Below are 23,913 nucleotides of genomic sequence, written 5' to 3'. Positions count from 1 at the left end.
CATGTGGTGTTTGGCTCTCTGTTCTTGTGTCAGTTTGCTGAAAATGACGGTTTCCAGATTCATCCAAGTCTCTACAAAGGACTCGAACTCATCATTTTTTATGGCTGGATAGTATTCCATGGTGTATATGTACCACTTTTTCTTTGTCCAGTGTATCATTAATAGGCATTTACAACCTCATTTAGGCACCTAAGGACAGGGATATAATGCTCTGTTATAGAACGGCTCTTGTATTTTTTTTTGTCTTCAAAGTGTGCATAACATAAACATGCAATCAGAAGTCTTTTGCTAATAAGCAACGAGTTTCAGTTTTCTGAAACAAAAATGATCAAGGAAGGATAACTCTCCAAACAATTTTCTGAATTTTTTTTTTATTTTTTTTAATTGCATTTTAGGTTTTGGGGTACATGTGAAGAACATGCAAGATTGTTGCATAGGTACACACATGGCAGTGTGCTTTGCTGCCTTCCGTCCCCTCATCTGTATCTGTCATTTCTCCCCATGCTATCTCTTCCCACCTCCCCACCCCCCCATCCCTCCCCCATTTCCCCCCAACGGACCCCAGTGTGTAGTGTTCCTCTCCCTGTGTCCATGTGTTCTCATTGTTCAACACCCACCTATGAGTGAGAATATACGGTGTTTGATTTTCTGCTCTTGTGTCAGTTTGCTGAGAATGATGGTTTCCAGGTTCATCCACGTCCCTACAAAGGACGTGAACTCATCGTTTTGGATGGCTGCGTAATATTCCATGGTGTATATGTACCACATTTTCCCTATCCAGTCTATCATCGTTGGGCATTTGGGTTGCTATTGTAAACAGTGCTGCAATGAACATTCGTGTGCACGTGTCCTTATAGTAGAATGATTTATAATCCTTTGGATATATACCCAGTAATGGGATTGCTGGGTCAAATGGGATTTCTATTTTTAGGTCCTTGAGGAATCGCCACACTGTCTTCCACAATGGTTGAATTAACTTACATTCCCACCAACAGTCTAAAAGTGTTCCTATTTCTCCACATCCTTTCCAGCATCTGTTGTTTCCCGATTTTTTTAATGATCGCCATTCTAACTGGTGTGAGATGGTATCTCAATGTGGTTTTGATTTGCATTTCTCTGATGACCAGTGATGATGAGCATTTTTTCATATGTTTGTTGGCCTCCTGTATGTCTTCTTTTGTAAAGTATCTGTTCATATCTTTCGCCCATTTTTGAATGGGCTTGTTTGTTTTTTTCCTGTAGATCTGCTTTAGTTCTTTGTAAATTCTGGATATCAGCCCTTTGTCAGATGGGTAGACTGCAAAAATTTTTTCCCATTCTGTTGGTTGCCGATTCACTCTACTGACTGTTTCTTTTGCCATGCAGAAGCTGTGGAGTTTGATTAGGTCCCATTTGTCTATTTTGGCTTTTGTTGCCATTGCTTTTGGCATTTTTGTCATGAAGTCCTTGCCTACACCTATGTCCTGAATGGTTTTGCCTAGATTTTCTTCTAGGGTTTTTATGGTGTTAGGTCTGATGTTTAAGTCTTTAATCCATCTGGAGTTAATTTTGGTGTAAGGTGTCAGGAAGGGGTCCTGTTTCTGCTTTCTGCACATGGCTAGCCAGTTTTCCCAACACCATTTATTAAACAGGGAGTCCTTTCCCCATTGCTTGTTTTTGTCAGGTTTGTTGAAGATCAGATGGTTGTGGGTATGTTGTATTTCCTGTGAGGCCTCTGTTCTGTTCCATTGGTCTATATCTCTGTTTTGGTACCAGTACCATGCTGTTTTGATTACTGTAACCTTGTAGTATAGTTTGAAGTCCGGTAGTGTGATGCCTCCCGCTTTGTTCTTTTTGCTTAGAATTGACTTGGCTATGCGGGCTCTCTTTTGGTTCCATATGAAGTTTAAGGTGTTTTTTTCCAGTTCTGTGAAGAAGGTCATTGGTAGCTTGATGGGAATAGCGTTGAATCTGTAAGTTACTTTGGGCAGTATGGCCATTTTCACGATGTTGATTCTTCCTAACCATGAACATGGAATGTTTCTCCATCTGTTTGTATCCTCTCTTATTTCGTTGAGCAATGGCTTGTAGTTCTCCTTGAAGAGGTCCTTTACGTTCTTTGTTAGTTGTATTCCTAGGTGTTTTATTCTCTTTGTAGCAATTGTGAATGGCAGTTCGTTCTTGATTTGGCTCTCTTGAAGTCTATTACTGGTGTATAGGAATGCTTGTGATTTTTGCACGTTGATTTTGTATCCTGAGACTTTGCTGAAGTTGTTTATCAGTTTCAGGAGACTTTAGGCTGAGATGATGGGGTCTTCCAGATATACAATCATGTCATCTGCAAACAGACAATTTGATTTCCTCCTTTCCAATTTGGATACCCTTTATTTCTTTTTCTTGCCTGATTGCTCTGGCTAGAACTTCCAGTACTATATTGAATAGGAGTGGTGAGAGAGGGCATCCTTGTCTAGTGCCAGATTTCAAAGGGAATGCTTCCAGTTTTTGCCCATTCAGTATGATATTGGCTGTTGGTTTGTCATAAATAGCTTTTATTGTTTTGAGATACGTTCCGTCAATACCTAGTTTATTGAGGGTTTTTAGCATAAAGAGTTGTTGAATTTTGTCAAAAGCCTTCTCTGCATCAATTGAGATAATCATGTGGTTTTTGTCTTTGGTTCTGTTTATGTGGTGAATTACGTTTATGGACTTGCGTATGTTGAACCAGCCTTGCATCCCTGGGATGAATCCTACTTGATCATGGTGGATGAGCTTTTTGATATGCTGTTGCAATCGGTTTGCCAGTGTTTTATTGAAGATTTTTGCATCTATGTTCATCATGGATATTGGCCTGAAATTTTCTTTTCTTGTTGAGTCTCTGCCGGGTTTTGGTATCAGGATGATGTTTGTCTCATAAAATGATTTGGGAAGGATTCCCTCTTTTTGGATTGTCTGGAATAGTTTCAGAAGGAATGGTATCAGCTCCTCTCTGTATGTCTGGTAGAATTCAGCTGTGAACCCATCTGGACCTGGGCTTTTTTTGGGTGGTAGGCTCTTTATTGCTGCCTCGACTTCAGACCATGTTATTGGTCTATTCAGGATTTCGGCTTCTTCCATGTTTAGGCTTGGGAGGATGCAGGTGTCCAGGAATTTATCCATTTCTTCCAGGTTTACTAGTTTATGTGCATAGAGTTGTTTGCAATAATCTCTGATGATGGTTTGGATTTCTGTGGAATCTGTGGTGATATCCCCTTTATCGTTTTTTATTGCATCAATTTGGTTATTCTCTCTTTTCTTTTTTATTAATCTGGCTAGTGGTCTGTCTATTTTGTTGATCTTTTCAAAGAACCAGCTCCTGGATTTATTGATTTTTTGAAGAGTTTTTTGTGTCTCTATTTCCTTCAGTTCTGCTCTGATCTTAGTTATTTCCTGTCTTCTGCTAGGTTTTGAGTTTTTTTGATCTTGCTCCTCTAGCTCTTTCAATTTTGATGATAGGGTGTCAATTTTAGATCTCTCCTGTCTTCTCATGTGGGCACTCATTGCTATATATTTTCCTCTAGAGACTGCTTTAAATGTGTCCCAGAGATTCTGGTATGTTGTGTCTTCGTTCTCATTGGTTTCGAAGAACATCTTTATTTCTGCCTTCATTTCATTGTTTATCCAGTCAACATTCAAGAGCAAGTTGTTCAGTTTCCATGAAGCTGTGCGGTTCTGAGTTAGTTTCTGCATTTTGAGTTCTAACTCGATTGCACTGTGGTCTGAGAGACTGTTTGTTATTATTTCCGTTCTTTTGCATTTGCTGAGGAGTGATTTATTGCCAATTATGTGGTCAATTTTAGAGTAGGTGTGATGTGGTGCTGAAAAGAATGTATATTCTGTGGATTTGGGGTGGAGAGTTCTGTAAATGTCTATTAGGTTTGCTTGTTCCAGGTCTGAGTTCAGGTCCTGGATATCCTTGTTGATTTTCTGTCTGGTTGATCTGTCTAATATTGACAATGGGGTGTTAAAGTCTCCCACTATTATTGTGTGGGAGTCTAAGTCTCTTTGTAAGTCATTAAGAACTTGCCTTATGTATCTGGGTGCTCCTGTATTGGGTGCGTATATATTTAGGATCGTTAGCTCTTCTTGTTGGAGTGATCCTTTTACCATTATGTAATGTCCTTCTTTGTCTCTTTTGATCTTTGTTGCTTTAAAGTCTATTTTATCAGAGATGAGAATTGCAACTCCTGCTTTTTTTGCTCTCCATTTGCTTGGTAGATCTTCCTCCATCCCTTTCTTTTGAGCCTTTGTGTATCCTTGCATGTAAGATGGGTTTCCTGGATACAGCACACTGATGGGTTTTGGCTTTTTATCCAATTTGCCAGTCTGTGTCTTTTGATTGGGGCATTTAGTCCATTGACATTTAGGGATAGTATTGTTATGTGTGAATTTGATACTGTCATTTTGATGCTACCTGGCTGTTTTGTTGGTTAATTGATGTAGCTTCTTGATTGTGTTGATGCTCTTTTACCATTTGGTGTGTTTTTGGAGTGGCTGGTACTGATTGTTCCTTTATATGTGTAGAGCCTCTTTCAGGAGATCTTGTACAGTAGGTTTGGTGGTGATGAAATCTCTGAGTGCTTGCTTGTTCACAAAGAATTTTATTTTTCCTTCCCTTATGAAGCTTAGTTTGGCTGGATAGGAGATTCTGGGTTGAAAGTTCTTTTCTTTAAGGATGTTGAATATTGGCCCCGAATCTCTTCTGGCTTATAGGCTTTCTGCTGAGAGATCTGCTGTGAGTCTCATGGGCTTCCCTTTGTGGGTAACCCGACCTTTCTCTCTGGCTGCCCTTAGTATTTTCTCTTTCATTTCAACCCTGGTGAATCTGACGATTATGTGCCTTGGGGTTGCTCTTCTTGAGGAATATCTTTGTGGTGTTCTCTGTATTTCCTGTATTTGAATATTGGTCTGCCTTGCTAGGTTGGGGAAGTTTTCCTGGATAATATCCTGAAGAATATTTTCCAGCTTGGATTCTTTCTCTTCATCACATTCAGCTACACCTATCAGACGTAGATTGGGTCTTTTCACATAGTCCCACATTTCTTGAAGATTCTGTTCATTCCTTTTTGCACTTTTTTCTCTGTTCTTGCCTTCTCTTTTTATTTCATTGAGTTGATCTTCGACCTCTGATATCCTTTCTTCTGCTTGGTCAATTCGGCTGTTGAAGCTTGTGCATGCTTCACGAAGTTCTCGTGTTGTGTTTTTCAGCTCCATCAATTCACTTATAATCCTGTCTGTGCTGTCCATTCTCGTTAGCAGTTCGTCCAATCTTTTTTCAAGGTTCCTATTTTCTTTACGTTGGGTTAGAACATGTTCTTTTAGCTCACTGTAGTTTCTTACTACCCACCTTCTGAAGTCTGATTCTGTCATTTCATCACCCTCCTTCTCCATCCAGTCTGGTTCCCTTGCTGGTGAGGAGTTGTGATCCCTTTTAGGAGAAGAGGTGTTCTGGTTTCGGGAGTTTTCATCCTTTTTGCGCTGGTTTCTTCCCATTTTTGTGGGTTTATACACCTGTTGTCTTTGTAATTACTGTCTTTCAGATTGGGTCTCTGAGTGAGCTTCTAGTTCGTGGATGTTGAAGTTACTTCTTTTTTTTTTTTTTTTTTAAGCTTTCCTTCTAACAGTCTGGCCCCTCTGCTGTAGGACTGCTGAGGTCCTCTCCAGGCCCTGCTTGCCTGGGGGTCACCTGCAGCAGCTGCAGAACAGTAAGGGTTGCTGCTAGTTTCCTCTTTTGCTATCTTTGTCCCAGAAGGATGCTCGCCTATTGTCAGTCCGTTCTCTCCTTTATGAGGTGCGTCTTTGGATCTATGGGGGTCAGGGAGCTACTTGAGGAGACAGTCTATCTTTTATTGGGGCTTAAGTCCTGAGTTGTGATCTCCGTTGTTCGTTCAGAGCTGCTGGGCATGTATGTTTAGGTCTGCTGCAGCTGAACTCATAAAGCACTTTTTGTTCCCAGGTGCTCTGTCCTAGGGAGTTGGAGCTTTATGAGTTTCCGTTGCTCTACTGCCTTTTTTGATTTTTCTTTCAGGTCTGACCCGCCCAGCTAGCAGCACGCCTAGCCTCTGCCTGCCCGCAGGGGCTTTGCTGAGCTGCTGTGGGCTCCGCCCAGCTGCCCTGAGCTCTTTCCTGCAGTCCTGTTTATATGGGCATAGTTAGAACTGTGTCTGCAACAGTGGCCCCGCCTCTGTTATGGCGGACTCTCTCTGTTGTGGCAGGTTGCCTCGGCAACAGTGGGTTGCCTCGGCAATGGGGGCCTGCCTCCGTAGCGGTGGAGAGTCTCAGTAATGGCGGAAGCCCCTCCCCCACCGAGCCTGACCGTCCCCGTTCAGCTGTGCTTGGTTTGAAGGGCTCAACCCAGAGGGTTTCCAATTACTGTTTTTGTTTTTTTTGTTGTTGGGGGTGGAGGGCTGGGACCAACGGAGCCTGATCACCTGGCTCCCTGACTCAGAGTCTTTTCTTTTAAGTTGAACGACCCCGCTTTCCAGTCGCTTGTTGAAAAGGCGTCGGGATCTCCCGTGCTGCGACTCACGGAGTCGGCTCAAACTGCGGCGCCGGCTCCTGGCGGATTTTTTGCCTAGGAATCTCCTGGCCTGACTAGCTATTTCAGATGAATGGGCAACTCCGCCATCTCAGGGCTCTGCTCGCCAGCTAAGAGGGCTCCCAGACCAGTGGCTTTTGTACGGAGAACCGCAGCAACAGGGCATGGTCACAGCAGCCGCGTGGGCGGAATCAGCCCTGTAGGGGCCAAAACAGCCACACTGGCTGGGACTGCGACGCTGGCGACCCCTCTGCCTGTGTATCTCCTGGTCTGTGGGCAATAAGAGTTCATCTGGAAATGCAGCGTCCACTCACCCTCTGCACTTTCACTGGGAGCTGAAGTCCTGAGCTGTTCTTAGGCGGCCATCTTCCCAGCATTCCAATTTTCTGAATTTTTTAACCCACATGAGCAACTAACAAAAAAGTAACATAAAGACGACGAAATCATTTAGTTTTCATGGGATCATCCTTATTTAACTCTACAATGGCTTAGAGAATGATGCAAAATAAAAGATATATTTGTATCTCAGAGAAAATAATAATGAGCCCAAGAATCCCTGATATGTGGAACTTAACACTATTTTCTTCGACTTATTTTATTTTAAAAATGAACACCTAAGAAACAGCCCCTTCCTAAACTGTAGCAGAGTCAGAGAAAAATTATAATGAAGAGGCCAGTATATGGTAAAGCAACCAACGAACCAGGGAACTTGCATTGTAGGCCGTGAAAAGCCAATGAGGCTGGTACTTCAAGCTCATTGTCAAAGATGAAACAGGTGTTCCTGATGATGCTCAAATTTGAACTCACAACATTATTTTCCCAATTATATTTCTTATAGTTCATCATGTTAGAAATTCAAATACATTTGATAAAATCAAATATCACTTTTTAATAAAAGTTGCTCAAAGAGAATAAAATTCTTTTTAATATGACAATCTGTTCTGGTCTAGTAACTGCATCATGCTTAGTGGTTAAAAAAACTAAATTCTCTATAGGTTTAAAATTATAATGAAAATATTATTTAAATAATTACTAATGAAATCAAATACAGTTGAACAATAGCTTTAATCATGAATAAAGAAAAATGATATTTTTAGTCATATGATTGCCTCCCCAGAAAATTCAGTAAGATCTACTGATTAAAATAAATAAATTACTTAAGTATATATGCTAATTAAGAACTGTGTAAAATACCAGTAATTCCCCATATTATATATACTTCTAAAATAGAAAAAGAAAAGATCTCTTTTTAAAAAATGTTGTAACCAGTTGCAACCAAAAAGTAAGTGGGAATAGTACTTACAGGAAATGTGTAGAACCTATGTAAATAAAATTTGTAGAACCTATGTAAATAAAATATAAAGTATCATTATATTATGTCATATGTTGAGAGATAACTTGTTATCTTAATATTGTGAAGATAACGAGTTGTCCCCAAATAATTTATGAATGTAATGAAGTCCCAGTGGGATATTTTTAGAGCATTGAAAAAAATTTTCTAAAATGCATGCAGAAGAATAATCTGATTTAGATAGCTATGGGATATTTTTAGAGCATAAAAAAATTTCCTAAAGTGTATACAGAAGAATAATCTGATTTAGATAGGCTTTTTAGAATGAAGATTGATGATAGACAACATGACCAGCCAGATAGTAATCATGCATGCAGGAACTACTCGAGGACTTACGCTATGCAGGGGTGCGGATGAATAGACACAGATCCTGCCCTCAGTGAGCTTACAATCCAGCAGGAGAGAAAGATATTAAAGGGGAATAGCAAACATTATAAATAATTACAAATGATAATAAGTGTTTTCCAAGAAAGCTATGGGTTATGGAGAAGCAGTGTCTGGTGGTCTGAGTTATATGCCCCAATTAGAGGACACCACACACATTAATGCCATTGTCATCTCTGTGTGTGTGTGTGTGTGTATCACATGAGCATCTGTCTTTTCTTATACTCATGGAAAACTTTTTAAATTATATTACCTTTATATAGGTCTTTTGACTTCCTACTCACTCAGCCACCAAGTCTTATGAATTCTGACTTTCAAATATTTCTCAAATCCTTCCACTTTCACCTCCAATGTCCCTAGCATGGTTAATCAAATGTCACTGGACCCGTGTGCCACACATCAGCAGCCAGATACTTAGGGGAGTGACATTCGAACTGGAACCAGGATAGGAAGTATAAGACAGTTCCCAGTAGAAGAGAAATAGGTGTGCAGGACCAAGAAGATCTTGGCACAATCAGGAAGCAAAAGGAGCCCAGTATAGACAAAGATAGAATGCCAGGGAGAAAAGTAGGATGAGAGCAGAGAGACATGTATGAGGTGGCCACAGGATGACCTTGCAAAATTAAACTGATTTTTATCTAAGTGCAGGGAAATTTTTCTATAAGTTCTGAGCAGAGAATTAACATAATCACACTAATGGTTCCAGTTTATTTTTTTTATTATGTGAATAATTGTTTGGAATGAATTAAGAATGAGCATGGGGGATTAAATATGAGCTACGCAGTATTCCAGGAAAAATAGAGGGTAGTGTGATTAACCAGGCTGGGGACACTGGAAGTGAAAAGTGAAAGGATTTGAGAAATATTTTAAAGGTAGAATTCATGAGACTTGGTGATAGAGTGAGTAGGAAGTCAAAAGACCTATATAAAGGTAATATAATTTAAAGTTTTCCTTGGGTACAAGAAAAGGCAGACAGCTCATGTGATAAACACATAGACACATGCATGCACCAAAAATCCAGCAATAGATCCATATATATACATACATATATATATATATATATATATATATATATATATATATATATATATATGTTTGGCAAATTAAAGTAGTGAGAAGGAACAGATTATCCATGAGACATACATAATCAGTACATTAATTTAGTCAGATATTAGGCTCAATATTTTGAATGAAAAGAGAGAAAACAATAAGGGCCATACCTTTCTCACAACTTACAGCAAATAAAAATAAAGTGTTAAAAGTACTAAATGACATAGGTTAATATTTTAATTTTATTTCACTTTATTCTTTTTTTGCTTTTGGACCTTAGAAACAGACACAATATGAAATACTCCCAGTTCCTGGTGCAGTATTTGCTCATTGGTCTGCAAAACATGCTTCTGGTCTTTGTATTAGATTTCCTCCCCAGCACTGGTCTGCAAAACATGCTTCTGGTCTTTGTATTAGATTTCCTCCCCAGCATTACTACTACTTTACCGCTCTGACTTTGTATCCTCCAACCCCACTAAGCACCTGTTATCTTTATAACACTACTGGGTTAATGAGAAGTTTACAGGTAAATATGTATGAGTGCCCTTTGTAGAATACATAGTATTTTGTAGCCATTCAATTAATATTCATCAATATCAAGTTTACTATTAAGTTGTTCCATCGAAGAATATAGCGTATCTCTTCATTGAATCGAATCTTCCTTTATGTACTGTGTAATTGTATCAAGATTTGCTCCATAAATACTTGTGCCTTCCTTGTTAGGTTAAACTGCAGTGACTTTATAGCTTTTTCTATTATTTCAAAGGAAATCTTATTTTCAATTTCCTTTTCCTAATGGTTAATTCCCAGTGTAGAGAACGATTGTTTTTTAAATTTTATTTTGAATACTGAGTTTTAAAAAAATAATCCTGGAGTAGGGAGTGTTTTTAAAGCATAATGCCAAAAGCAGAATGCATAAGAAAAATATTTGTCTGTTTTCCTATCGAAGGCAAAAGACAAATGACAATCTGGGAAACAATATTTGCAACATATGTGACAGAAAAGGAGCTACTACCCCAAATATATAAAAAGTTATTACAAAACAAAAAAGTATCAAATATGGGCAAAGGCCTAAAGACAAAATTAAAAAGGGAAGAAATATAAATATCCTGTGAACAAGAATAAATATTTGATCCTGTATATAAATCAAAGACCTGTAAATTAAAAGTATTTCTTTGCATTATAAAGTGCATGAGAGGGCATTTCGATTGTAGGGACAGAAGCCCAACACCATGTAAATATGCAGAAAGGACAGTTAATGGATCAGTTAATTGGGATATCTCTGGATGATTCTTGCTCCTGTCCCAGGTAGAGCCAAGAGCTCACATCTCAGTTTTTGTCTCTATTGGATTTTATTTTTCTTGGTGATTTTGTCCACTTGGCAGACAAGATAGCCGCCAACCAGTAGCTTCTTCCTGCCTAACAAATCGAGATAAAATCTAACAGCTCTTTCTAACCTCTGTGGATGAAACCTAGGAAAGACTTCTCTCATTGTTGGGACACTTATGCTGATCCAACAACTGTAACTTAGAGTTTGATACATTAGGGTATCTGAGTCTAGATTATGTTGGGTTTGGCTCTATGCTTGGCAGTTTCACTGGACACATAGAATTGAAAAAAGAAATTTTTTCAGAGTAACACATACACTAACAATTTTATATTACCAGTCATTTGGAACAAACAATCAGTTCACATTATCAGTAGAAATAAAGAGGAACCCTGCACAGGCAGAAGAATGGGGTGGGGTGGGGTGGGTGTTTTTCAGTTCATCAAAATTTTAAAAACCATAACTCATTATGGACAAACAAAATCAATAAACTGATTGACTGTAGAGAAGGTCTATCTGAAGTTAAAGAGTTTCCAAGGATATATTTGGTCTCCTTGTAATTTTCTTTAGGGCCCTAGTGGCAACAAGACCTCATTATACTGAAAGTGACCTTCCAAACCACTACAGGGGACTTGTGAGTTAAAGTGGCTTGCTTTCAACATTATATAGTCCTATCCTTGGAGAAAAAGCGGGACTTAAAATTCCATCTTAAGGGACAAAAGTGAGTGCAAGAGAGGCTGAGATGGGGAGAGGAAAGGGACAGTTGATCTAAAGTGTAAAAATAGATCTCTCTTAGTGAACAGTGTGCTCTGTGCTGAAGGTTAGGTACAAATACAGTCTGCAGGAGAGGCACACTAACTTTATTTTTTTCCAAGCTAAATTGATAGGTTGGCAGGTTTGAGGCCTGTGTCCTTTAGAAATCTCTTTGCAGAGTTTGAAGGCTTAATACAAGCTGGAGAGGCAATAAACAGAATGAAGGTCATTTATGGCTTCTACTATGAAGGGAAAATGTTTTGTTTTATAAAAAAAAAACACAAAATGCAGAGAAAATTGAGCCTACAAGGGAATGATGGGAAGACTACAGAGAAAAAAAATTAATGAAATTCTATATTCCCATAGAACTTTTCAGAACACTTGAATTCCTTTTGACAACAGACCTGCCATCTTCCAGATTTAAGTGCCTTCAAATGGTAAATGGTACCTGAAATTCTGCATGGAGAAATGAGGCCAGTACAGGGTTTAGGGAAGTTGCTTTGGCTACAGAATTATATGCCTCCTTCTCTAGATTTATGGACATCTAAGTAGGAGAGAAGATGAAAAACCTGTTAGACCCTGCTCAGTCAGGAAAGGAGAGGAACCCTGGGTCCATCTTCTTTTTACTTGTTTAGCCTGGATTTGGGGTTCTATGAAGAGTGTCATTATTACCTTAATTCCAAATCATTTAATACTGTTAATAAAAATCAGATATGATTATAAGGTATTAGATACTATTTTCAGTTTTCCTATTTTATAGGTAGTGAAACTGCCTTTGCAAAGATTATGACGGAGAAATCTAACATGACTGGCTCCATCGTCTAACCTCACATGCTAGCTGTTTTCACACATTCCTGGGCACAGGCCAGGAATGAAATTTACCATGAGTGAAATTTAGTTTATAGTTGATATAAACTGAACCATATAGTTTGTATAAGTTTAGTTTATAGTTTACTTATAGTTTAACATAAACTACTCAGGCAAGGATGATAATAGTCCCTCCCTAAAACTAACTCCCTCCTTCCGCAGGGACTGGAAATTAATAAAACCACAAGATTAGGATTATGGGAGGGGCTTGAACTATGCTGAAATGTAGGCACAGTTTCTATAATCCCTTACTGCTCTGGAGTCAAGTGGCCAGAGGTCACCAGATTAGCGACTTCCCCAGTTGTTCCTGTAGATAACATCACTATTGTAGAACGCTGGTCTTTTAGGTATTCTCCAGACTTTTGTATTCTGGCAATCAACGGGCCTCACCTGGACTCTGAACTCATGACTTGATGGGTCCTGTGGCCCCACCCAGAGGCAGATGGCACTCAGGAGGACTGTTTTCTAAACCCCTGTGATTGCATCCCCAACCAGTTAGCAGCACTCATTTCCTAGCTCCCTGCCCACCAAACTATCCTTGAAAAATCCTAATCTCCTTCCAAGCCTTGAGGGAGATTGATTTGAGTAATACCTTTATCTTTTACCAGGCTAGCCTGCTGTTAATTAAACTGTTTCTTTACTGCAATCCTGCAGTCTCAGTGAATAGGTTTTGCCTATTCTGTGCACAGGAAGAACCCATCAGGCAAATATAGCAGAACTACATTGTACTTGCTTTTTGTTTTCATCATACTTAGGAGAAGCTGCTGTGTCCCAGGTGTTATTTCTAAGTTTTGACTGACCAAATGAATGAATGGATATAAATGAAGGAAATAAATCTAGGCAATGCTCACTTTTTGGAGTGCTTCTTTCCATTTAACATACTCAGAGATTAATAAATAGGCAAAGATCCTGTTAAACAATGGAAATTGCTGTAGAGAAAAAAAATGGTTTAAGGTAATATAGAGAATGACTAGTGATGGTAATTTAAATTGGATTATTGTGGAAAACATCTAAGAAGAGACAGTATTTAAGAAACAAATGACTAGAAGAAGACAACCATGTGAAGCTCTGGGGACAGGTATCTTCTAGGCAGAAAGTAGAGCAAGTGGAATAGACCTAAGACATCACTGAGCTTGATGTGTTCTGAGTACATCATGAAGACCTTTGAGTCAGATGTTAGGCAACATGTAGAGATGAGAATGCCACAGTTCAAGAAGGGATGAAATGGGCATGCAAATTCTTCTGATACAATAAGGAAGGTTACAACTGTTAGATCCGAGTAGGTAGGAAGACATGAGCAGGGCAGGGGAGTGCACCCCACCCCAGGAATGTCAGGCCACCCTCAGGTAATGGTCAGGTGATTGTTAACCTGTCTCTCTAAAACAATTGGTTTCAGCCAGTATGAGGGAAAGGCAGTCTCCCAATAAACACCTGAAACTGGTGTTCAGCAGCTTCCCGATACTATCTCAGGAGTTGTGTGAGGGCACAAGCATGTTCACTAAGAGGCAACATGGCAGAGTTTCACTTGTATATAACCTTCCTCTAGGATCCCTCAACTAGTAAGGAAAAATGCTCAAATGAGCATGTGTACGTCTTCAGTAAACATAGTATGCGTGTGGCCCCTCCAAAATGCTGGCAGGCCACTGCACAAGTGGACAGCCCACAAGGGAAGAATCAGGGGAGAAGTAATGCAACCTGGAAGTATGCAAACATATAAAATGCCAAATCAAAGATCAAACAGTGCACTTGGTCTCTCAAGTTGTCTGATTGGCCCTCTTCCAAGTATACTGTACTTCCTTTCATATCTGCTCTAAAGCTTTTTAATAAACTTTCACGTCCTTATGTGAGGGGAAGGAAGGCAGCAAACCACACTGCCATGTATGTACCTATGCAACAATCTTGCATGTTCTTCACAGGTACCCCAAAACCTAAAATGCAATAAAAAACAAACAAACTTTCACGTCTGCTCTAAAATTTGCTTTAGGCTCTCATTCTGCTTTATGCCCCTTGGACAATTCTTTCCTCTGAGGAGGCAAGTTTTGAGTTGCTGCAAATCTGCACAGCTTCACCACCACTGCTATCACAACCACCGTCAGAATGGAACTAAGGGATATACAAACTTAAAAGCAAGAAGGGTTATATATGGTCATGGGGATCAGTAACTGTTTCTTAGCCAGCAGTAGTGGCTCTCACCTGTCATCCCAGCACTTTGGGAGGCTGAGGTGGGCAGATTACAAGGTCAGGATTTCGAGACCAGCCGGGTCAACATAGTGAAACTCCATCTCTACTAAAAATGCAAGAACTAGCGAGGTGTGGTACGTACCTGTAATCCCAGCTACTCAGGAGGCTGAGGCAGGAGAATCGCTTGAACCCAGGAGGCAGAGGTTGCATTGAGCCAAGATCGCACCACCACTGCACAACCCAGGCAAAAAATAAAAAAAAAAACCTGTTTCTTAAACAGGTATGACGTAGGAGAAGTACAAAAAAAAAAAAAAAAAAAAAAAAAAAAAAAAAAAAAAAAAAAAAACCGTTGCCACTGGAAGAAAAAGGCTATTCCAAGTCAAGGCAAGTATATGTAGTTAGGATTGAAGAGTAGTGAAATGTGACTGAAATCCACCATATTTCTGAGACAGTAGTGATACATAGGACTGGAAAGCTAGGTAGGAGCCAGCTACTTACCATGTAGTTGAAGGAAATCAAAGTTATTTTCTCCCAAAATATATTATGTATGTATATATGTATGTATGTATTTTTGAGACTGAGTTTTACTCTTGTTGCCCAGGCTAGAGTGCAATGGCATGATCTTGGCTCACTGCAACCTCCACCTACCAGGTGCAAGTGATTCTCTTGCCTCAGCCTCCTGAGTAGCTGAGATTACAGGCATGCACCACCACACCCAGCTAACCAAAATCTATTTTCTTTGACACATTTGGAAATGGCTGCCACAGAGCCAGCAGATTGAAGTGGGGAAAATTTACGTCCGTAGAGAATCATCATTAATGCAGCCAGGACTTTCCTTTCTAGGCATTTTTGATCTAGAAGAGATTTACTGAGTCTAATACCTTTAAAGTTCTGACAAGAGACATTTGCTGCCTATGCCTTCTATTCTCTTAAAAAACTGCTACCAGTGAGGCTTCATCTACATAACAAAGCCACCTTAGCTAGGCAGGCCTCTTCCTTTCTCCTTTTCATAACTTGTCTTGCCACTAAACCTGAATTACCAACATAACCTGTTTGGGACCATGCTCTGAGCCCACATTCTTTCTAGAACCTCAAGATGGTACGTAAGCTTCTGTACCTTATTGTCTTCATTCTGAAGGCTCCTGTGTATACACATTAAACAAATTTGTATCTCCTATGAATCTACATTTTGCGAGTTGATTTTTCAGTGAAACTTCAGAGGGCCAAGGGCTTTAGCCCCTACCAAGTTCAACATGCACCACATACTGGAAAAGAAAATTAATATGTTTTATGATTGCTGGTATAGTGTTCTAATACTGGATGGTACATTTTTTGAAGGCATTGACTCTGTCTGATTTCTGCCTGCCAGGAATGTATATGTGTGTGTGTCCTATTAGGAAGGGTCCTGTGCCATGGGCTGCTACTCAAGAAGCTGCCATGAAGGGACTTATGCTAGAGTGGCCCTAATGACCTCCCTTCAGTGTCCCCATCAACCCACCTCCCCTTGCAGAAGAAAGTGGGCAAGCACCCTCAATCCCATTCCCTCTTTTTCTCTTTGAAGCAGGCATTTTTCTTTGTACCTCTTTGCCCTGAGTCTTAACAGGAGCAGGCTATGTTCCTCGGAGGGGAGGCTTGTGGTGGTCAACACTCACTGTGCCTGGCTGATTAAGTCTGTTGAATTGCAGAGTTTAGTATTAGGAAGCCCACTTGTCCTTATTTTTCAATAGCAGTAATAAAGATGTATTTTTTTAGCCCCATTTGTTTGAATATACCTCTTGGTTGTTTCTGAACTCAGGTCAAAGGGGAATTATTATGATCTTTTAAAATCCCATTGTTATATGTAACTTTGCAGTGCTGCAAAAGAAGTAGCCCTCTAATATAAGTTTTCCTCAGCAAGTCAATTTACTTCTATAGAAGGGTGTGGCTCACAGATGGAACAACCAGCACACACCTGGACAACGGAGGGAAAGAGGTTCTTATTCCTGACAGAGGTAGCCCCTACTGCTGTGTTGTTCCCTATTGGCTAGGGTAGGGTTAGACCACACAGTCTAGGCTAATTTCAACTGGTTATTTTCGAGAGAGCAGGGGGCCAGAGGAACAGATATGAACTACTGATTAGAACTGGTGGAAAAAGTTGTTTACCAAAACTACAAGGAAGTTAAACTTTAACATGGAGGACAAAGAATTGAACATACTGACATACTGTTTCTTTAAAGAGAAATTTTGAACTTATTGTATCCAACACCATCAAACCCCAAGAGTAGGCATTCAGGAAGTGTGTGTTGAATGAAAGAATGAATGGGTGATTTAAGTATCAAACTCACGGAAGCAAGAAATGCCAACACTGACCTCCTATCACTTACTGCTTTGTGAAGGCTCAGCTGTGATTAGGCATACCTGATAATGGGATCTTACAATGTGGTCATTTTGGATGACTTTGTCCTTCCTGGTTTTAGAATAACTAATTATTCTTCTCCTATTCTGTAAAACCTATTTCTCAATTCTTGGAAACGTTTTTATTCCCTTACTCTTCGGACATGATGTCCCTTTCTCTACCATCACTGTCTCTTGTAGCTGTGGCTTCACTAATTTCTGTCTTTACTTCTGTATCTAGGAATGTTAATAATCCTTGAAGTTAGGGCGATTGGTCCTCTTATGTCATGTAGCTGTTTCTGCATGGGGACACATCTCTTAGGATATGATGCTTGTAGACTTCAAACTAAGTGTGTATTTTTCTTCTTCTTTCACATATCCCACACCACAAGGTTGTTATACACAGTCGACGGAAGAAGATTTTTTCATTTGTGTTTGATTTGGATATGTGTGTAATTCCAGAATACACTGATTCCTCTAGAAACCGATACCACAATTTTCTCATGAGCATGCCAACTGAAGCAAGAAGTCCACCTCCAGCTCAAAGCTAGCATTTTAATGTTTGCATAGCTTTTGGAAATGACCACCACTAGTTCCAAATCGTCTTTGAAAATTATAAAGCCTAGAGATCACTGGGAATAAATGAAGTTGCAGTTTGGGGATACACCTGAAAAAGCAGAAGGGATTGAACATTCAGCTCCCACAGATCTCCAGACAGAAGTGTCTGAGCATCGGTATAGAATTAGAAAAAAGAGGAGGGGAAGTAGAGCCCATTGAAAATGGAAAAACAATTAAAAATATATTGAAAGTAGAAAGAAAAAGAGAAATCATTCCTAATTAATTCTGGTGCCCTCCTCAACCTCAGCCTCTTTGTAATCCTACTGGGAACATCTTTATTGATCTGGGGGTCCTGCAGCAGGCTTCTGATGCTTATCTCAGCATAAAAACAGACTCTTGTGATGAGCAATGATTTAATTACATGACAATCACCGTTAACAATGCATGGCGAATACCAAAAAAAAAAAAAAAATGCAGAACACGACTGGCATTGATAAATGCAAAGAGGTGGCATTGACTTTCAGCAAAGTTCCTGCTTAAACCTCTACTGCTGCTTCTGTCATAGAGAAATAGTAATATTCACTTACTTGAAATGTCTAAGAACTGTTGATTGGTTCATATTCAGGTAGTAAGGAAGTTTACAATTTAAAATATCAATATTTAATATATTATTAGAACCCGTTTCTAGAACCTGAGAAACGTACCTAGCATCAAGCTTTTCCACAAAAATTGTGAGGCACTTATAAAGTGAAATTGTGACATCTTTACAAAGAGTCCTTCACTTGTCTTAGGTGTTCAAGACTCACTCAATGCTTATGCCAAGTTTACTATTGGAAAATTACGGAATAAACTTGTGGGAATTGGATACATTCTCCCAACAAGAGCCTTTCAGAATAACATCTCAAGTGTTTTCAGACATGTTATTATATATATGTCAAAGTACATTTATTATATATATGTCAAAGTACATTTTTAAGTTTGGGCATATGGAAAACAATAAAATAAGTTCCTATCTTTATCACTAGACTAAGTTGGACAAATCAGAGTTAATTACTAATTTAGAAAGATTATGTTAGGATATTAACACAGATGGCTTTAAAACATTTGAGAAGGCAAATATGTGAATGGGGGCTACAAATTGTGTGTCAGTATCTTAAATCTGTTAATTGAAAATAGCAGGACTGCCTTTCTGTTATGGGGGAACCAATAAAATGAAAGGATGACACAAGAGAGAATAAATTCATGTGAATTAAGGGAGTGAAAGAGAGTGAAGGAAGAATCATCCTACACAAGAGCTATAGAGAAATGTGTGGACAAATGGACCATGGTAGTGTCCAGGGTGGTGGTGCCAAATTAGAGCTCACACTTGAGGAGTAGAAAAGGGAGCTGCTTTGTCCTTGGTAATCTTCAAAAAAAGCTTGTGGTTAGACCCATGAAAAGAGAGAGAGTCCGTTTCTAAAGAGGCACATAGACAGTGTAGTCTCAGTCCATAAATCCAGAAGTCTTTTCTTTCAAGAATGTCAATGAAATACTTAAAGAAAGTCAAGGCAGAGTATGTAATTGTCAAGAGCACAAGGCCAGACTGGCTGCATTCAGCTCAGCTCTGTTACTTACCAACTGTGTGACCTTGGATAATTTCCTTAACCATCTGTGCCTCAGTTTCCTCATCTACAAAATGGGAAATAGTAATTGCATTGCCTCACATAGTTGTTTTGAAGACTAAATATTTTCAGCTTTAGTGAGGTATAATTAAAAAGTCCATGTTTTATATATATATATACACACACACACACACACACACACACACACACACACGGTGGGGATAGGTGGGACAGTGATTTATAGATCTCAAATACATTGAAGCTAAACACTGAAATTAAATCTAGGTAAAAGAAATTTCATATATAACCTAGAATTACCTTGATATATAGACGTATTTTTAATTATATATATTTAAGGGGTACGAGTGCAATTTTGTTAAATGGATACATTGAGTAATGGTGAAGTGTGGGTTTTTAATGTGTCCACCATCCAAATAGTGTACATTGTACCCATTAAGTAATTTCTAATCACCCACCCTCTCCCAACCTCCCACCATTCCCAGTCTCCGATGTCTATCATTTCACACTCTGTGTGCATGTGTATACATTAGGTAGCTCCCACTTACAAGTAAGAACATAAGGGGTTTGACTTTGTGTTACTGAGTTGTTTCACTTAAGATAACGGCCTTCAGTGCCATCCATGTTGCTACAAAAGGCATGATTTCATTCTTTTTATGAAGAAACAGCATTTCATTGGGCATATATGCCACATTTTATTTATCTAATCTTCCACTGATGGACACTTAGGTTGATACCCAGTAGTGGGGTTGCTGGATTGAATGGTAGTTCTATTTTAAGTTGTTTGGGAAATCTCCATACTGTTTTTCATAGATGTTGCACAAATTTACAATCCCAATAGCAGTATATAATGTTCCCTTTTTTCTGAATTCTTTCCCCAATGTCGGTTTTTTTTTTTTATGTTTTAATAATAGCTATGCTGAGTAGGTAAGATGATTTTTCACTGTGGTTTTGATTTGTGAAAATCTATGTATTAAGCAAGATAGATTATCTGAAATTGTTACCTATATATTTTTAGTGAGCAGTACTAAGAGATAAAGATTGAAGGTGTGTGTAATGTTTTCTATGTTAAATGAAAACAAAATTTATCATTTCCAATAATGATCAAAATGCCTTGCACTTAATCAATATACTTGAACAACAACGGATCCCTCTGTCTTCCTCTCTCTCTCTCTCTCTCTCTCTCTCTCTCTCTCTCTCTCTCTCTCTCTCTGTGTGTGTGTGTGTGTGTCCTTCTCTCTCTCATCCCTTTGTATCTAAATGAATATGTTAGATTTTACCACATAAGAATCCCTATTTGGAAGATCAGAAAACCAAGTCTCTGTAGATTAATTGACTTAGAATTACATAGCTAGGAAGCTAACTTTTTGTCCAGCACTAAAAAGTCCTCTACAAAACTGAGCCCAACTAAATTTATGTCCTAAAAGATAGTAGGTGGCAGAAGTGGATGCCAACAGTGGAACTGTTACTCATCAAATATTAAAATGCAAAGCTAATGTCCACTGCAGGGATTCACCTTTATGGCAAAGAATGACTAACAATGCAGTCCTCCATGTTAATATGACAAACTTAACAATAAATATGATGAATTCGTCAAGTGAACTCTCCTCATTAGCCTGACCTGTTGTATATTTGCTGAAAAGCATGTGGGCATCCCCAAATGTGCATACCTAATATATCCTTAACCAATTGAGTTCTGTGCAGCTCACTGATACCAACAGAATTAAATCCACAAACAAAAGAAATGTCACTAGTTGTTTTAAGTTTGGGCAAAGATACAAATTTGCATCTGCAACTAACAGCTTAACTGGTATTTCTACCTTAATGATTTCTCGTTTTGACAAACATTTCCTAGTGTGAGTTAAAAGTAATGCAACTTTATGGTTAAAGTGTAAATATGCTGTCAATTACTTCAATCTAGTAATGGCCCAAATCCAAAAAGAAAATTCTCTAACCCAATCAATTTAAAGGGATTGAATATTTAGTTTTAGGCTCTATTTTTGAGAGCTTATTCAAAAAGAATTATGTAATTATTATTGCTAACTTGTGATTTTCTGAAATAACAGAAGACAAATATAACATGGATAATTGAAACCCAGAATTGGGGAAATAATAAGCCCAAACTCTAATGATCAGTTTCAACATCTACTTTTATTGAACACTGAGGCAGTATTATTACAGAACCAAATGAACTAATTCAAAGGCAGGATCTCCATAGATGCAAACATTTTGTGCACTATGCCAGTGTTTAGAGTTCTATTCCAAAATATTTTATCATATTATGAATACTTACTAGAGAAACTGAGGTAAGGTATATTCAAAGTTTGTACTCAACCTTTTAAAGTTAGCGGTGATACCAAGGATTTAAGCTTTGGAACCTGGCTTTTTCTCAGCTGAGAATGAGCCTCCTGACCAGAACCAACTACACAAAAGTATGTCCTTGTCTATTAAATTTAAACTAGGATTTTCCCCATTTCAATCTTCACCCCCTGGAGATGACCACAAGTTTGTCATGTGGCTCCCAAATAAAGTTTTAATGGTGGCAAATACCTTTGAGATAAATAAATGCCCATGACTCTCTACACAGTTCTTTCAAATACTATTACTACTACTATTTTACCTGAAAGTTTATGAAAGGGCAGATTGAAATTGAGAACAGAGATTTTTTTTATTCCCAGTTGGTTGTTCTTCATACATTCCATTCTTTATTTCAGATTTTAATAAGAATGTTTCCCCATATAAATAGGATGTGTTTATTCATTTATTATTGTTTTTCAGGGATACTCTGAATAACAGTGCAGTTATGTGTTTATGTTTGTATGTGCATACACATGTGAATGTAGGGTTATAACACATGCAAGTCTATGAAACTCTGCATTGCAAGTAAGAGTGTATGGCAATCTACAAACCAAAAAATATGGAAATGTAGTCCTGCTCATGCTGGCTAACTTTTAAATTAGAAAATCCTAGTAGTTGTTACATAAGCAGAGTGACATCTCACTGAGGATGGCTACATTCTAATCCCCAGAGCCTGTGAACATGTTAGGTCACTTGCCAAAGAGGAATTAAGGTAACAGAGTTAAAGTTACTAACCAGCTGACTTTAAAATAGAGAGGGTTTATCTTGGATTATCCAAGTGGGGCCAGTATAAACATAAAAGTTCTTAAAAATGAAAGAGAAAATTGGAAAAGACAATCAAGAGAGATGGTCAGGTGAAAGGTGAGGAGGAGTCAGGCCAAGGTTGCTGATTTTAGAGAAGGAGGAAGAGGCCATGAACCAAGAGATGAAGGTAGCCTGTTGAAGCTGGAAAAGGTACAAAAACAGTTCTTCCCTAGAGTGTCCAGAAGGAATGCCATACTGTTGACTCTTTAATTATAGCCAGGTGAGATGTTTTGGACTTCTGACCTCCAAAACTGTAAGAGTTATCCGTATTTTTGTAAGCCATGAATTTTGTGAGTTTCTTTAATTGACACACAGTAATTGTACTTACTTATGTGGTACGTGGTGATGTTTTGATAATGCATGGTAATCAAACCAGGATAGAAAATATATCCCTTACCTCAAACAATTGTCCTTTGTTTGAGGTGAGAATATTCAAAATCCCTTTTTCTAGCTATTTGAAAACGTAAATTATTATTGATTAGACTACAGTGCTATAGGATGCTAGAATTTATTCCTCATATCTAGCTATATTATTGAATCCTTTAACCAATCTCTCCCTATCTCTCCCTTGCCCCACCCTTCCTAACCTATCGTAACCACTATTCTATGCTCTAATTCTATGAGATCAACTTTCTTAGCTTCTGCATATGGGTGAAAACATGGAGTATTTACCTTTCTGTTCCTGAATTATTTCACTTAACATAATATTCCCCGGACTCATCCCTATTGCCACAAATGACAGAATTTCATTCTCTTTTTATGGTTGAATAGTATTCTATTATATATGCATATTACATTTTTCTTATCCATTCACATATTGATGGGCACAGGTTGACTCCATATTTTGGCTATGTGAATAGTGCTGCATTCAACATGGGGATGCATATATCTCTTCAATATGCTCGTCTACTTTCCTTTCACTATATCCCAATTGTGGGATTGCTGGAATATAGGGTAGTTCTATTTGGACTTTTTTGAAGAAACTTGTTTTCCATATTGGCTCTACTAGTTTACATTCCTACCAACAGTATATAAAAGTTCCTCTTTATCAAATCCTCACCAGCGTTTGTTATATTTCATCTCTTTGATAATAGCTGTTCTAAATAGAGTCTGTTGATATTTCACTGTAGTTTTGATTTGCATTTCTTTGATGATTAGTGATGTTGAGTATTTCTTATAAATTTTTGGCCATTTGTAAGTATTATGAGAAATGCCCATTCATGTACTTTGCCTACTTTTTAATGAAATTATTTAGGCTTTTTGCTGTTGAGTTGTTTGCATTCCTTGTATGTTTTGGATATTAAACCCTTGTCAGATGAATAGTTTGCATATATTTTCTCACATTCTGTCTGTTGCATTTTCACTCAGTTGACTGTTTTCTTTGCTGTGCAAAAGCCTCTCAGTTGTATAGTTCCATTTGTCTGTATTTACTTTTGTTGCCAGTGCTTTTGAAGTCTTACTCACAAAATATTATTCCAATGTCTCAAAGCATTTCCTCTGTGTTTTCTTCTAGTAGTTTTATAGTTGCAGGCCTGATATTTAATTCATTAATTCATGTTTAATCTATTATTTTTCATGGAGAGAAATAAGGCTCTAGCTTCATTGTTCTGCATGTGGATGTTCAGTTTTCCTACCACCATTTATTGAAGAAATTGTCTTTTCCCTAGTAAATGCTCTTGGTGCCTTTGTCAAAAATCAGTTGGCTTTAATGCATGGATTTATTTCTGGGTTCTCT

Source organism: Saimiri boliviensis, chromosome 5 (genome assembly GCF_048565385.1).
Source record: "Saimiri boliviensis isolate mSaiBol1 chromosome 5, mSaiBol1.pri, whole genome shotgun sequence".
Classification (NCBI taxonomy): Eukaryota; Metazoa; Chordata; class Mammalia; order Primates; family Cebidae; genus Saimiri; species Saimiri boliviensis.
Note: the sequence above shows the minus strand (reverse complement) of the source record.